Source organism: Arvicanthis niloticus, chromosome 25 (genome assembly GCF_011762505.2).
Source record: "Arvicanthis niloticus isolate mArvNil1 chromosome 25, mArvNil1.pat.X, whole genome shotgun sequence".
In the NCBI taxonomy this organism is placed as follows: domain Eukaryota; kingdom Metazoa; phylum Chordata; class Mammalia; order Rodentia; family Muridae; genus Arvicanthis; species Arvicanthis niloticus.
Window position 1 is genome coordinate 31,785,501 of NC_133433.1, and position 12,594 is coordinate 31,798,094.

The 12,594-nt window shown below is 39.6% G+C and overlaps 1 long non-coding RNA gene across 2 annotated transcripts in view; it reads left to right on the top strand.

The window, feature by feature from the left end:
* The window catches only part of LOC143438616 (uncharacterized), a 112,247-nt gene extending 103,814 nt beyond the window's left edge, over window positions 1–8,433 (top strand). For both annotated transcript variants that reach the window (XR_013107338.1, XR_013107339.1), the window contains exon 5: window positions 7,739–8,433. This is a non-coding gene — a long non-coding RNA (uncharacterized LOC143438616). The remainder of the gene's footprint in view (window positions 1–7,738) is intronic.
* The last annotated feature ends 4,161 nt before the right edge of the window (window positions 8,434–12,594 follow it).

Below are 12,594 nucleotides of genomic sequence, written 5' to 3' on the forward strand. Positions count from 1 at the left end.
TGTGCAGCCTCTCCTGATTATATAGCTAAACAAATTATTTCTCTGTTTGTACTAAATGGTACTATTGGGAAGGGCGATGGCCTGGTATAAGTGTACCATATACATCAGGGAAGTAAATAATGGATCTCTCTTAGGGTCTGTTCCTTATGGTGGGCTATTTAAAACATCTTTTTAAAAGTTTTACTTACAGTAACTAGACATAAATGAAATGTAAATCTTGCAGGGGACAGTCTGTAGTTTGTGTCATCTGATCTTGAATTTTAATAGAGTTTTATAGTTTTTAAGCTACAGTCACATACATTATGTTACATTATGTATGATGACCAGGCTGTATTATTACAATTTTGGAATACCTAATCACTTCCATTTTTCTAATGATTCCCGAAACTGTACAGGCTTATTGAGATACAATTAAAACTGTATCATTAAATATCAGTATAAACAATACGTACCAAAGCACTTAAAGAAGTAACTTCTCGGTGATGTGGGAGAAATAAATTTGTTTGCTTGAATACTGTGATATCTATCATATCTAACTTTTTTGTCTTTTTCATGTGTATATGTGTGTTTGGTGTGCATATGTATGTATGTGCATGTTTTCATGCATGTGGGTTCACATGTGCATGAGTGTATGTGTGCATATGCACGTGTGCTTTGGGAGGCCAAGGTTGATGTTGGAAATCTCCCTCAGTGTCTTTTCCATTTTATGTAGGAAACTCAGAGCTCCCCAATATAGCTCGTCTCACTAAACAGCTTTGGGGATATTCAGCTCCGCTTTCCCAGGATTTGCATGGCAGAAACTTTAGCCCTAGAACCATCTCCCTGATCCCATATCTAACTCTAATGGATCCTCATAAAACAGTGCAAAAGCCCAGCAAAACTGACATCAGCTACCCAACCCTCAGTGGGCTACCGACGTATGTGGATCCACCCAGGCTGGAAGTGGGTTGAATATTGGCAAGAAAAAGACCCTGGGTCAAGAGACTGCCTTACTTAGCAGTCGATAAGAAAGGTGTCTACTAGAGAAGAGCTCCATACACGTGAACAGATCCCCTCTCTTGTGGTAAATCTAAGATCTGCTTAATCGCGTGTCTAAGAAGTTCTGTGTGTTTGAGATTTCTGTGTGGGTAGTAGCATAAACATGGTTGAAAGGAAACAGAAAACCCTCTAAGTCCTCCCTTGCTTTACTTTAATAGCTTTTATTCCCCCCAGGATATTTAAATACATGACTGGATCCTGGCTGCACATTTATTTATCCCTAAGACAAACATTGTGGGATTACATTTATTTTGTTTGTATTCCAATAGATAATTTTAATAGTAAAAAGGGAAGAAAATGAATACTTTTATGAATCAAATAGGCATTAACCCATTCATTCATAAAATACAGTAACATGATATGGATACTACCAAGGAATAATCCCTGTGTTCCCTGACCTCAAAAAGCTCACACCTCATTTAAACATTAAAAAGATAAATGATTTAAAAGCAGGATGGACTGGGAATGTAACTCAGGTGGTGGAGTTTACCACCCAGCATGTGCTAAGCCCTGAGTTCCTGCCCCTCCATAAATGGGGCATGGCAGTGCATGCCTGTCACTCTATCCAAGGCTGGGGACAAGAAAGTCAAGGTTTTTCTTGGAGTTCCCACTTGTGGAGTTCAAGGGCCAGGGTGGACTACATGGAACTGTGGCTTAGAAAACACCAATTACACAAAAGCCTAACAAATACTACCCCTCCCCCAGACAAATAACAGGATAACCAAACTGTAGCCCTGACTTTAGAGATTCCAGAGAGCAGCTGTGATTATGTGTCATATTAGTGAAATGAAAGTAATTGAATCAGTTCAACGTTGAGGTAACGGATCAGTGGGTAGAGCGTTTGACATGCAAGCATGAAGATCTGAATTTGGATCCCCATGTGACCATAAAAGGGAGTCACATCAGCAAGCTCCTGCCATCCTCGCTCTGACGCTGCAGGCAGCCTTATGTATCCAGAGCTCCCTGGCAACCTCTCTGGACAGTAGGTACACTCCATGTTCAGCAAGAGACCTGTCTCCAAAACTAAGATGGAGAGCAATTGATTAAAAACAAGATATTAACCTCTAATGTCCACACATGTGCTCCTGCACAACACATACACACACACACACACACACATACACAAATGCACGTATGCACCCAGGCACACAATTTAAAAATAAATACAATTTTTAAGTATAGTGATTCTAGAGAATGAAAACTGTGGCATGGGAAGATAGAAGATGTCTCATACCCTGAAACAATGACTAGATTGATGGATGAAAAAGATAGTTATGGAATAACTGTCTTTATTTTATTTTAAAGATATTTTTGCCATATGTTCAGCTGTGTGAAAGTTACTGTAAGTACATGTATATGTGCGTATAGCAGTGCTGTGTGATAGTTATTGCAAGTACACGTATATGTGTGTATATTCATATAAAAGTGAATACACACACACACACACACACACACACACACACACACACACACACTTGTTTTAAAACAAATGTTGCCTTGGTAAAAGTATAAGGAGGTATGTTTAGACTTTTGGTCTCATGCATGAATATTGTGAAGATTATGTTCTGCTCTTATATTTTGTTTTATTATTAAGACATTAGTAAAAAGTTTTCTGAATCACCGTGTTTTCTTTCCTGTGTCCTATGAGCACTTGAGTTAATTTATCTCTACCTGCAACAGGAGCTCACGCCTTATCTGTGCCGTTACAAGCCGAGCACGTTCCTAGGTCAAATGTCTAAGATTTGCAGGCAGGTCTTCTGGCTGCATTCTGAAGAACCTCATTTCCATGGCTATCTTTTACCTTTTATGTTACTCTGAATTCTCCTTTGGTAAGAATTCTCTCTGTTCTTTTTTTACAACCAGGAGAACCAATGCAAATAGGTTTCTGAGTTGAATTACTGACCTACTTTATCCAATTGTGTAAGGTTTTCCCCTCTGCAGCAGTCCTCTTACCACAGAGATTCTGTGAAAGGAGTGTCTTTGGAGAAACAGCTTCATTGAAAACACATTCTTTCTTATTTATGTTCATTTCATTGTAATTGTGAAGGAGGCATTGGGACATCTAAATGTGTGGGATTATGTGCTAGATGATAAAGCATATTTCTCAAGTATTCAATTTGTAATTAAATAATATTTAGAAACTCATTAACCTTACTGAAAATTAATTAATATGTGTGTGATTTTTTTTAAAAAAAAAATGTGTTTAATGGAGACACCATCATTCAGATGGTTAGAAAAAATACATCTGGCCTCTGGTACTTGATTCTCCTTTCTCTACTATATTTCACAACCAACTTACTCACAAATAAGATTGGCATTGCCTATTAAAAAAAAAAATTAGGAATTGCCCCATCTCAGTATTCCATGGCTGACACACCAGCCCCTAGTTGAGCTACTGAAACGGCCTCTCCACTCCATTCCACCTGGTTTTGTGTATGTTGTGCAGCCCAAAGTGTTCTATGATGCACATGGGATCCTGTCACTCTACTCCCCAGAACCTCTGTGGATTCTGACTTCACTGGGAGTAACTCCATCTCCTCCCCTGCATCAGTGATGATGCTTCAGCCCTGCTTCTGGTTTGCTATTCCTTGGGCCATCAATCATTCTTTAACTCAGGACCTTTGTCTGGACTCTTCCTGGAGTCTAGAATGTTCTTTCTCCCTGGCATCTGCTTCCTTGGGGATTCTGAGCTTCCTCACCCCACCCTATTGAAGTCACAGCTCCCTAAGCTTCAGCAGGTCAGTGTGCTTCCTACTGCACTGATTACCATGTAAGGTACTAGCTACATTCCATGCCCCTTCAGTGCTTCTCTCCCTACTTGAACATGAGAACTTGGTTCTGTTTCATTTAAAGCCATTCATATGATCTTAAAATGTTCTGGTACTTACTTAATTCCCAAGACAGAAATATTCTAGGAAAACCAGAGAAACCGGAGTATCCTGAGCTTTTCATATTGTTTTTCTTTTCAAATCTTTCCTCCCACCTTTATTTTGTAGCTACCAGAGTTCTATGGGTCATTCTGAGTAAACATAAGTACATATGTTTCCTACTTCTAGAAGTACATCTACTTGGAGCTACAAGAGAGTTGTTTCAGTGTGGCAAGGCTAGCTGAAGCTGACCAGATATCTAACTAATGCTGATAGCACCTCTAAGTCTCATTAGATCGTTTGCCTGGTCTGCTGCCTGCAACAGAAAAGGCAAGCATTTTCTAATTCAGAAGTTCCAATACTGTGAGCTGTGTGTTACCCATATGAGTAATATGTTCAAAGACATCGAAAGCAGCATAGAATGCAGTTAGAGGAAAACGGGACTGAATCTTACAACATCTAGTCTTCCTTCTTTTGTCTTCAGTTTATCATGGGGTTGGTTCCATCCACTTGATTTTTGTTACTCAATGGTGTCTGGAATAGGCCAAGTTGTGTCATCTCAAAGTTCATATTAATTTTACCTTAAATTGTATTTAAATGGTATTTAAAGATCAGGCCTTTACAGAGAAGACAGAGGTAATAATGTCATAAAGTGGGTCCTAATATAATATAACTGGTGCCCTTTTGAAAATAGTTTAGGGTATTAGCATGAGCCTACTCAGAGGAGGAAAAACACAGTGAAGAGTACAGCACAGCCATCTGAAAACCAAAGGCTATGGCTTCAGAAGGGACCGCAGATGTCGTGGTGTTGAAACATAAGGCTCTAGAATGAGAAGAAAATACATTTTTATTATTGAAGAGAGCAAGTATCCCATGCAGTGTTTTGTTATGGCACCTTGGAGAAAGATGTCATTCTGTTGCCCAAAGCCAATAGGAAAGTGGGTGGGTCCAGGGGAACCATTCTGGACCACTCGGCATGCGCACAGTGCATCCAGCCTCCTCTGTTAATCTGGTGCTGTTGGGGCAAAAGCTCACAACAAAGCTTCCAAGGTGTGATTATTTCCACTTATTACTCTTGGTATATTGTCTTTATTTACATCTAGGTGGGGGGGGGGTGATTTTCTAAGCCTTAGGTATATAATTATTGAAAGCAAAACTATGGTCCTTAGAGGCTGATGGTCTCTTTAAGAGAGCAAGATATCCGTACTCCATAGCTCTGCATATGACAGGAACTTACAAGGAAATACCTGAGAAAAACTGCAGGAATACATGGGCAACCCTGAAATGAGGGAAGGAGAGGGAAGAGCAAGAGAGTAGTAGGAGGAAAATAATCTTGTTGCTTTAAGCAATGCAAACAGCAGATACGTGGAGCCTCTGATAGAGGAGGAGACAGGATAGAGGAGTGTTTCAAACCAGTGAAGTACAGGGAGTCACTGTGACAAACTGTCCAGTGTAGACTCTACAAATAATTGTAGACCAACCCAGAAGGTTACAATCAGGTAGGTCATATATGCAGTAGAATGGCTTTGGAAAAATATCATGGTAGATTATATGCAGGATGGTGCTGGGGTTAGCAAACTGCAAAGGAGACATTCTCCACACTGTTTCAGTAGCAGGCTGTTCTCAAAGTGTTTTCTTGAGTTTTTTAAACAGCAGGAACTCATAATTAAATAGGTCCCCAAAATACTGGTGCATAGTGTCTTCTTGAGGAGCTCAATACAAATAACCTTATTTTGATGGCCTAAAGCAGTATCTTCATAAAGATATTGATTTTATTATATTTAATCCTATTTCCTGCCCTAGGACCCTGAGACATTTTTCCTTCCTTTCTTCCTTCCTTCCTTCCTTCCTTCCTTCCTTCCTTCCTTCCTTCCTTTTTCTCTTTCTTTCTTTCTTTCTTTCTTTCTTTCTTTCTTTCTTTCTTTCTTTCTTTCTTTCTTTCTTTCTTTCTTTCTTTCCTGAAATTAGCTGTATACAAAAATAAGACCTATGGTCTAAATACTCGAGTTAAGTCATCTATGGAAGAGTGACATTAGAAATTTGGGGTCTGGTTTCAGGGCTCAGAGTAAAGTGGAAGCAAAAGAGAGACTAAAGAGAGAGTTGGGATCAGGAGACATGTGAACAGAATTGTTAGACATGATCTCTGCATGGGCCATGTGAGAAAGATGCTCAGTGAATGTAAACTCTGGAAGGAAGGGCACGGGCAGAAAATTGCTCTCCCCTCCCTACCAAAAAGTAAGCATGGGAACTAAGGACTATATTTCATCTCTTCTATATACCTAACAGAGCTCGGAGAATATGATCTATATTCAACATAGGTATTGATAGATTTCTAGCATCCAAGTTAATATTAGAGAGGGGGCTATATAAAATATAACATTCTAGGTCATCTGTAACTAGCATTTTTTTTTCTTGTATCTTGGAGGGTTTGGGGTGTGTATCTTGACTACAAAGACTTTGTTGAAATACTGAAGCCAGCCCAAGCTGACCTCTGACCTTGTGCCCTGAAGGTTTTGCTTCTTTGTTTTCCTGCTGCTGCTGCTCTCTTCTCACTCTGACTTTGCATGCCCTTTTACCCCCCCCCCCCACACACACACTTTGCCTCTTGGCATTGCTCTCACATGACTCAGGTAGTTCTGCTTGCCTTCTGTGCCGACTTCGTGCTTATGCCCTTCTCCATTTCTGGCTGTTTCGAGAAACCTTGTAGCCCCAGACCTGGTTGGCTTCAGGGATAACAACTTCTTGGCTAGCATCCCAGATGGGCTGACTCCAGTATCCCCCAAGGGGATAAATTATTTACCATGAGTTATTTCTAGACATGACACAATTGGATGTTCTTAGTCCAAATCAGAGAGACGACTCGGGGCACTGTTCCAAACATTACTGATTTATGACTTTCATCCTATTCTCAGCTTCTCGCTCGCGCTGTTTCTCTTTCTCTCATTAATATAGGCTCCCCAGTATTCGTTAGCCCACTTCATTGTACTATACTATCGGGTTCTCAAGATAATCCTTATACTCCAGTGTGGACTGCAGGTTGTGAATTCAGGCTTCCAACCCTGTCACTGACAGGCTGTGTGAGGTTCTGGGTAGCACACCCCTCCTCTGAACCACAGTTTCCTGCAATTGTAACAGGCCTAGAGATAATGATTGTCCTTTCTTTACATGATTCTCCTACAGTTATAGGGGTAAAAATCTAATGAGATAGCTAATGTAAGGGCTTAGCAGGGAGTGCTCACTAAGGGCAAGGTACTGTGACTGGAGAGATGGCCCAGCAGTTAAGAGCATCTTCTGTTCCTCCAGAGACCTACGTCTGGATCCCAGCCTCATGGCTGCTGGCTCATAACTTCCTGTACCTCGGCTCCAGGGGATCTGATGCCTCTGGCTTCTTTGGGTACCCACACTTACGTTCTCATACATCCACACAATTAAAAATAATTTTAAAAATACTTTTAAAATCATAAGGTATTAGTGGGCCTCTGGGGGTCCACTGGTTATATCTTTTGTAATAAAATGAATAAATTTTATTTGGAGGGATTAATACATTTATATGAAATAAAATGTAAGCAGTAGCTTAGGCAATGATACTAAAGCATGACTTCATGGTGATTTTATTATTTTTACTACATGAATTTATTTCTGGTTTAAAGTCACATATTCATACACTTTTATCCATCAGTTCCTATGTTCATAACTATTTACCATAGGGCATTGGCTGCATTAATAACCCCAATACTAAAGTACGAAGTATCTTTTCCCCACATGATCCAAATTTTGAAACACTAATTGTAAACATTAATATTCTCTGATTTACAGTTTGATTTTTTTTTTAGGCTCCAAGGATAATGAAGCTTCAGTGGTACCCACGTAAGAACTGTGTTCTATGCAAAGGACCTACTGTGTGCGGCATAAGAAACACTGACCAGAAATGCTGTCTTTTTTCCATGACATAGAATGATTTTTGGAAACGTCATCATCATCTCTCTAGCTAATACATTAGGGTTTGAGGTCTAACATTTACTGAGAACCTACTATGTGCCGACTCTATTTCCTCATCTATACCATTTTGAGCTATCTGTCACATCAAGAAATCCCAGCGAAGGTCTACTTCATATTGGACTGTGCCTTTTCAGCCCCCAAATAAATCTGTATTTCTCTTAGTAACAGATATTTTGTAATTTAGCATATTCAACCATCCTACCGAAATTGTCCAAATTAAAAGGTGCTTATTTTGGAGAGGTATTTAGCAGCGTTCTTTAAAAATACTTTTCTTCCTGCTTCATTGCATGCTCGAGCAATTAGACATTTTAAAATCATTTAAAAGTAAAAATGTTTGGGTTAATTTAGATGCAGTTTACTGGTGAAAATCAAACAAACCTGCCCAAGAAGTGCAGAAAACTATTTCTGTCGTATCAAGGAAGTCAATACTCAAGCTCGTTAGTTAATTTTAGTGGCCTTATGCTCTCAACAAACAAACAAACAAAAAAACAACAACAAAGAAGATGTTTGAAAACTGACGACTTTGACATTCTGGATGAATTATATATTCAAATAAATCTGAAAAAAAAAACAAAAAAAGAACATGGGCTCTGACCTATTCCTTTTGAACCGCGTTGGGTTGCCTTCTACAAAAGGTGACTGAAGGTGTCCATCGAAGGAACTCACTCCACCAGTCACTTTCAGGCTCTGCCCTCCAAGCCTCCCAGTAGACAGGAGCGGAGGCCCCTGGGTCTTCAAGTTCAGTGAAGCCTATTGAATAATTGAAGAAAATAAACACCCCTAGGAAGTACAGAAAAGGTGCCTGGTAATAAAATTGCGACTGTGCTGTAAGATTTCGGCTTTTCCTTTGTCTCTTCTGGCCTTTTTCAAAGAAAATGCCATAGTGACTGAGGTTTCTAAGTCACAGCTGAACTTGCAAGACTATTAGAAAGGCAGGCCATTGTGAACTAGAACAAGGAAAAGGCGTCTAGGACACTTTAATGAACACTTGAATGCGCCTCCAATGAAAAACAGATGTTCTTTCTTAAATTTAACAGCCCTCCTTTTTCCAATGGGGGGAAATAGCCGAGTTGGTGGGGTAGACTTGGCTGCTGCGTGATCTTGTTCGAGGAAAGCTTGTGTAGTTTATGTTCTCTGCTGAGTTTTCCTCCCAGTCTTGACTGGGTTTGGATGATAAAAGGGAGGCCGTTAAAGGCTTATGCCTGGAAGAGTGATCTTATTCATACATTTTTGTATTATAATTTTTCTGCACAATGGAAATTGTGTACATTCAAAATTTGTGACATGGAGTCAGTTTTGTGACAATGATGTAAATCTTATTCTGCCTTTTCATTCCGTTGTTTTAAAAACAAAACAAAACAAAACCAAAAAAACCCAAACTTATTTCCCTAAGACAACACAGCCTGGTCTCACTAACAAAGTAACTGATGTTATATTAAATACATTTGTTAACACTTGTTCTTGAAAAAAAATTTATTTGAGCTTTTCCTCTTCATGTAAACAAACCAAATATAAAAACAGAACTAATCAAAGCTATTTCTGGGAAAGCCATTTCAGTCTGTCCATCAGTCACCCCTTCTGTTCACCAAAAACTTCCTTTCCCATCTCAGCTGATTCATTCAATGAGAACACGTCAGGAGCCAAGGCTGAGTCTCCCAGGAGACCCTTCCTGAAGGCATAAATTATATTCATGGTCTAGTCTTTAAAAGCTTTGGGGGAAGTACTAGTTCTCCCTATCTTTACGTTTTCAAAGTATATGCTGAACTGTACCGGCATCCTGTGTACTGACATTGTAAATTTTCCAATCAGTAGCTTCACTGGGAATAAAGGGAGAGGCCAGCTTAACCTGGGGGGGGGGGGGGAGAGATTTGGGGAGGGGCTTACGCAGTAGTCTTCCAAGCAGTAGTGGTGGGACAGACACAGCCCAGAAAAGCCTTATCTTAACTGTTTGGAGTCTCTTATTCCTGTGTGTGTGTTGGCATGATGCCTCAGAAATTTATTCTCTCTTGTTTTTAATCTTCATCATCTAAAAGGAAAACCCATAAAACAAAACTACAACCAGGCCATTAAAACAGCAGGGGAGAAGAAAATAGCAAACCAAACAACACAGGAGGGAAGGAAAGAGCCCACGAACTGCTGTGGTTTTAGTAAGATTTGCCTCAAATAAACTCCCATCTGAAGCCACAGTGAGGCCAACTCCAACAGCAAAAAAAAAAAAAAGAAAGAAAGAAAGAAAGAAAGAAAGACAGAAAGTAAAAGAAAAAACAAAGAAAAAAGGGGGGACTGTAATTTTGGGGAGAACAGTAGTTTTGAGAGAACAAAATCACTGCTAAACAGAGGTCAGTTGTAAGGAGACAGAAACTAACTCTCAGCCCCCTGGAGGCAGCCTGCATCTCTTAGCTCTTCCTGGAGGCTACCTGCATCTCTCAGGTAGCTTCAGCATCCCTGAGACTGTGCTGTCCGTCTCAGGCAAAGCTCAGGGCATGGCTTCACATGTGTTATTCTGCATCTAAACCCCTTCACTTTTTAACGTCTCCTTTGGATTCTCTTCTCTTCAAATGCATAAGTAGGACAACACTTTCAGTTATGCATATGACATCACTTTCTTAAAAACTACTTATTTAGAAAAGGAAAGGAAAAAAAAAAAGCCAAACGAGTTCAGTCACTGTTAGCACTATGGGGTTTGGGCATAGAGAGTGATAGTTCTGACTTATAGAATAGAATTCCAGGGCTTTGATATTGAAAAAGTTGTTTGTTTTTGAGTAAATCAGATCTCCATTCTGCAGAATTGGTTTTGAAACACCAAGGAGAGGATATATAAAAGCTATTCAAACAAGATGTCAGGTGAACTTTTTCCTACACAGGGATTAATGTTCCCCAAGAACAGCTGACCCGCCTATTATGTAGAAAGTTAGTGAGAGAGTTCACTCCTCTTCCTCTATGCTTGTTGCTTGCCCTTAACTCTTCTCTCCTCCAGACCACAGTCCTTCTGTACTTGATGGATCTTGTGAATTAAATACATCTGCATCAGCAGCTCTCAACCCACATGATGCTTCTGCCTTTTACTACAGTTCCTTATGTTGTGGTGATCCCAAACATAAAATTATTTCCATTACTGCTTTATAACTGTAATTTGCTGCTGTTAAGAATCATAATGCAAATATCTGTGTTTTCTGATGATCTTAGGCAACCCTTGTGAAAGGGTTGTTTGACCCCAAAGAGGCTGTGACGCAGAGATTGAGAACCATTACCCTACATCCAGTTCTCTGCCCTCATGTGGCCTCTCCCCTTCTTAAGCTACAACTCAAGGATATTTCACATGTAAGTGTCAATTTTATTTCACTTGTTAACATCTTCATGAATGGATCCAAAAGTTTTCTTAGAATTATAAAACCACATTATTAAGGACTCTATTTTACATTCTATCCTTATACCAGGAAATGACCCACAATAATTGCTCTAGTCCATACTAAAGTTTCTGACTAGCTTAAAAACTCATACTCCTATTATCCAGAATTACAGTATGTCAACTGGAACAGATGATGTCATATTCCCTTTCTTGGTCTTATTCCTATAATCCAAACATCCTAGCAAAACAAGTGCAAAACTTGTCATATCAAATTCAGCCACATGCTGTCTACACCTTGCCGGCCACTGCAGACAGCCTGGAGCTCAATTTTTCTCAGAACTTTGCCCTTGGGTTCTTTTTTTACCGTTAGTAATTAATTCATCCTCACAGTGTTGGCCTGGTCAGTGGTCTCTGGAATATTATTGCTTTTTTAGTCTATTCCAGCAAGCATTCTTGTTTATGGTAAGAATACTGAATAGTGATTCCAACACACACACACACACACACACACACACACACACACACACACACTAAATACATGAGTAGATTAAGAGGTTAGCAAAATATTCAGTTCTTAAGAAGGTACTTTTTGTTTGTTTGTTTGTTTTATCTGTTTTTTTTTTTTTTTCCAGACAGGGTTTCTCTCTGTAGCCCTGGCTTTCCTGGAGCTCACTTTTTAGACCAGGCTGCCCCCAAACTCACAAAGATCCGCTTGCCTCTGCCTCCCATGTGCTGGGATTAATGGTGTGTACTACCACTGCCCAGCTTAAAGAAGATACTTTTGCATGACCAAGAATATCCAAATATGCACAAGAACCTGACATGTGTTTTAGTTTTTAAATGAGTAAAATGTCTAACTCGTGATTGTACACAGAATATGCTTTCCCTTTAGTGTATGACTTGAAGGAAAGATGTTTAATTATATTTCAGAACATATAATAACTTTTTATGTGCTGGCTGGAGAGATGACTCGGTAGGTTAAGGATGTCAGATGACCATAAGGACCCGAGATCAGGCTGGTTGCAGTAGCATACATGTTCCTACAGCAAGATGGCAGACAGACTTAGAACAATCACTGGAAGCTCATACCCGGCTATCCTGGAGCTCACAGTGACAACCAAGAGACCCTGTCTCAAACAAGGCAGAAGGCAAAGATCAACTCCCCCCTCCTCTCTCTCTCTGATACACACACACACACACACACACACACACACACACACACACACAAACCAATGTGAAAATTTTATAGGCTTTTTGCCAAAGAACAAAAGGTAGAATTCTAGCTTTGTAAAATTCATTTTTATGAATTTTTATGACTTATAAAAACATACATTTTTTTTA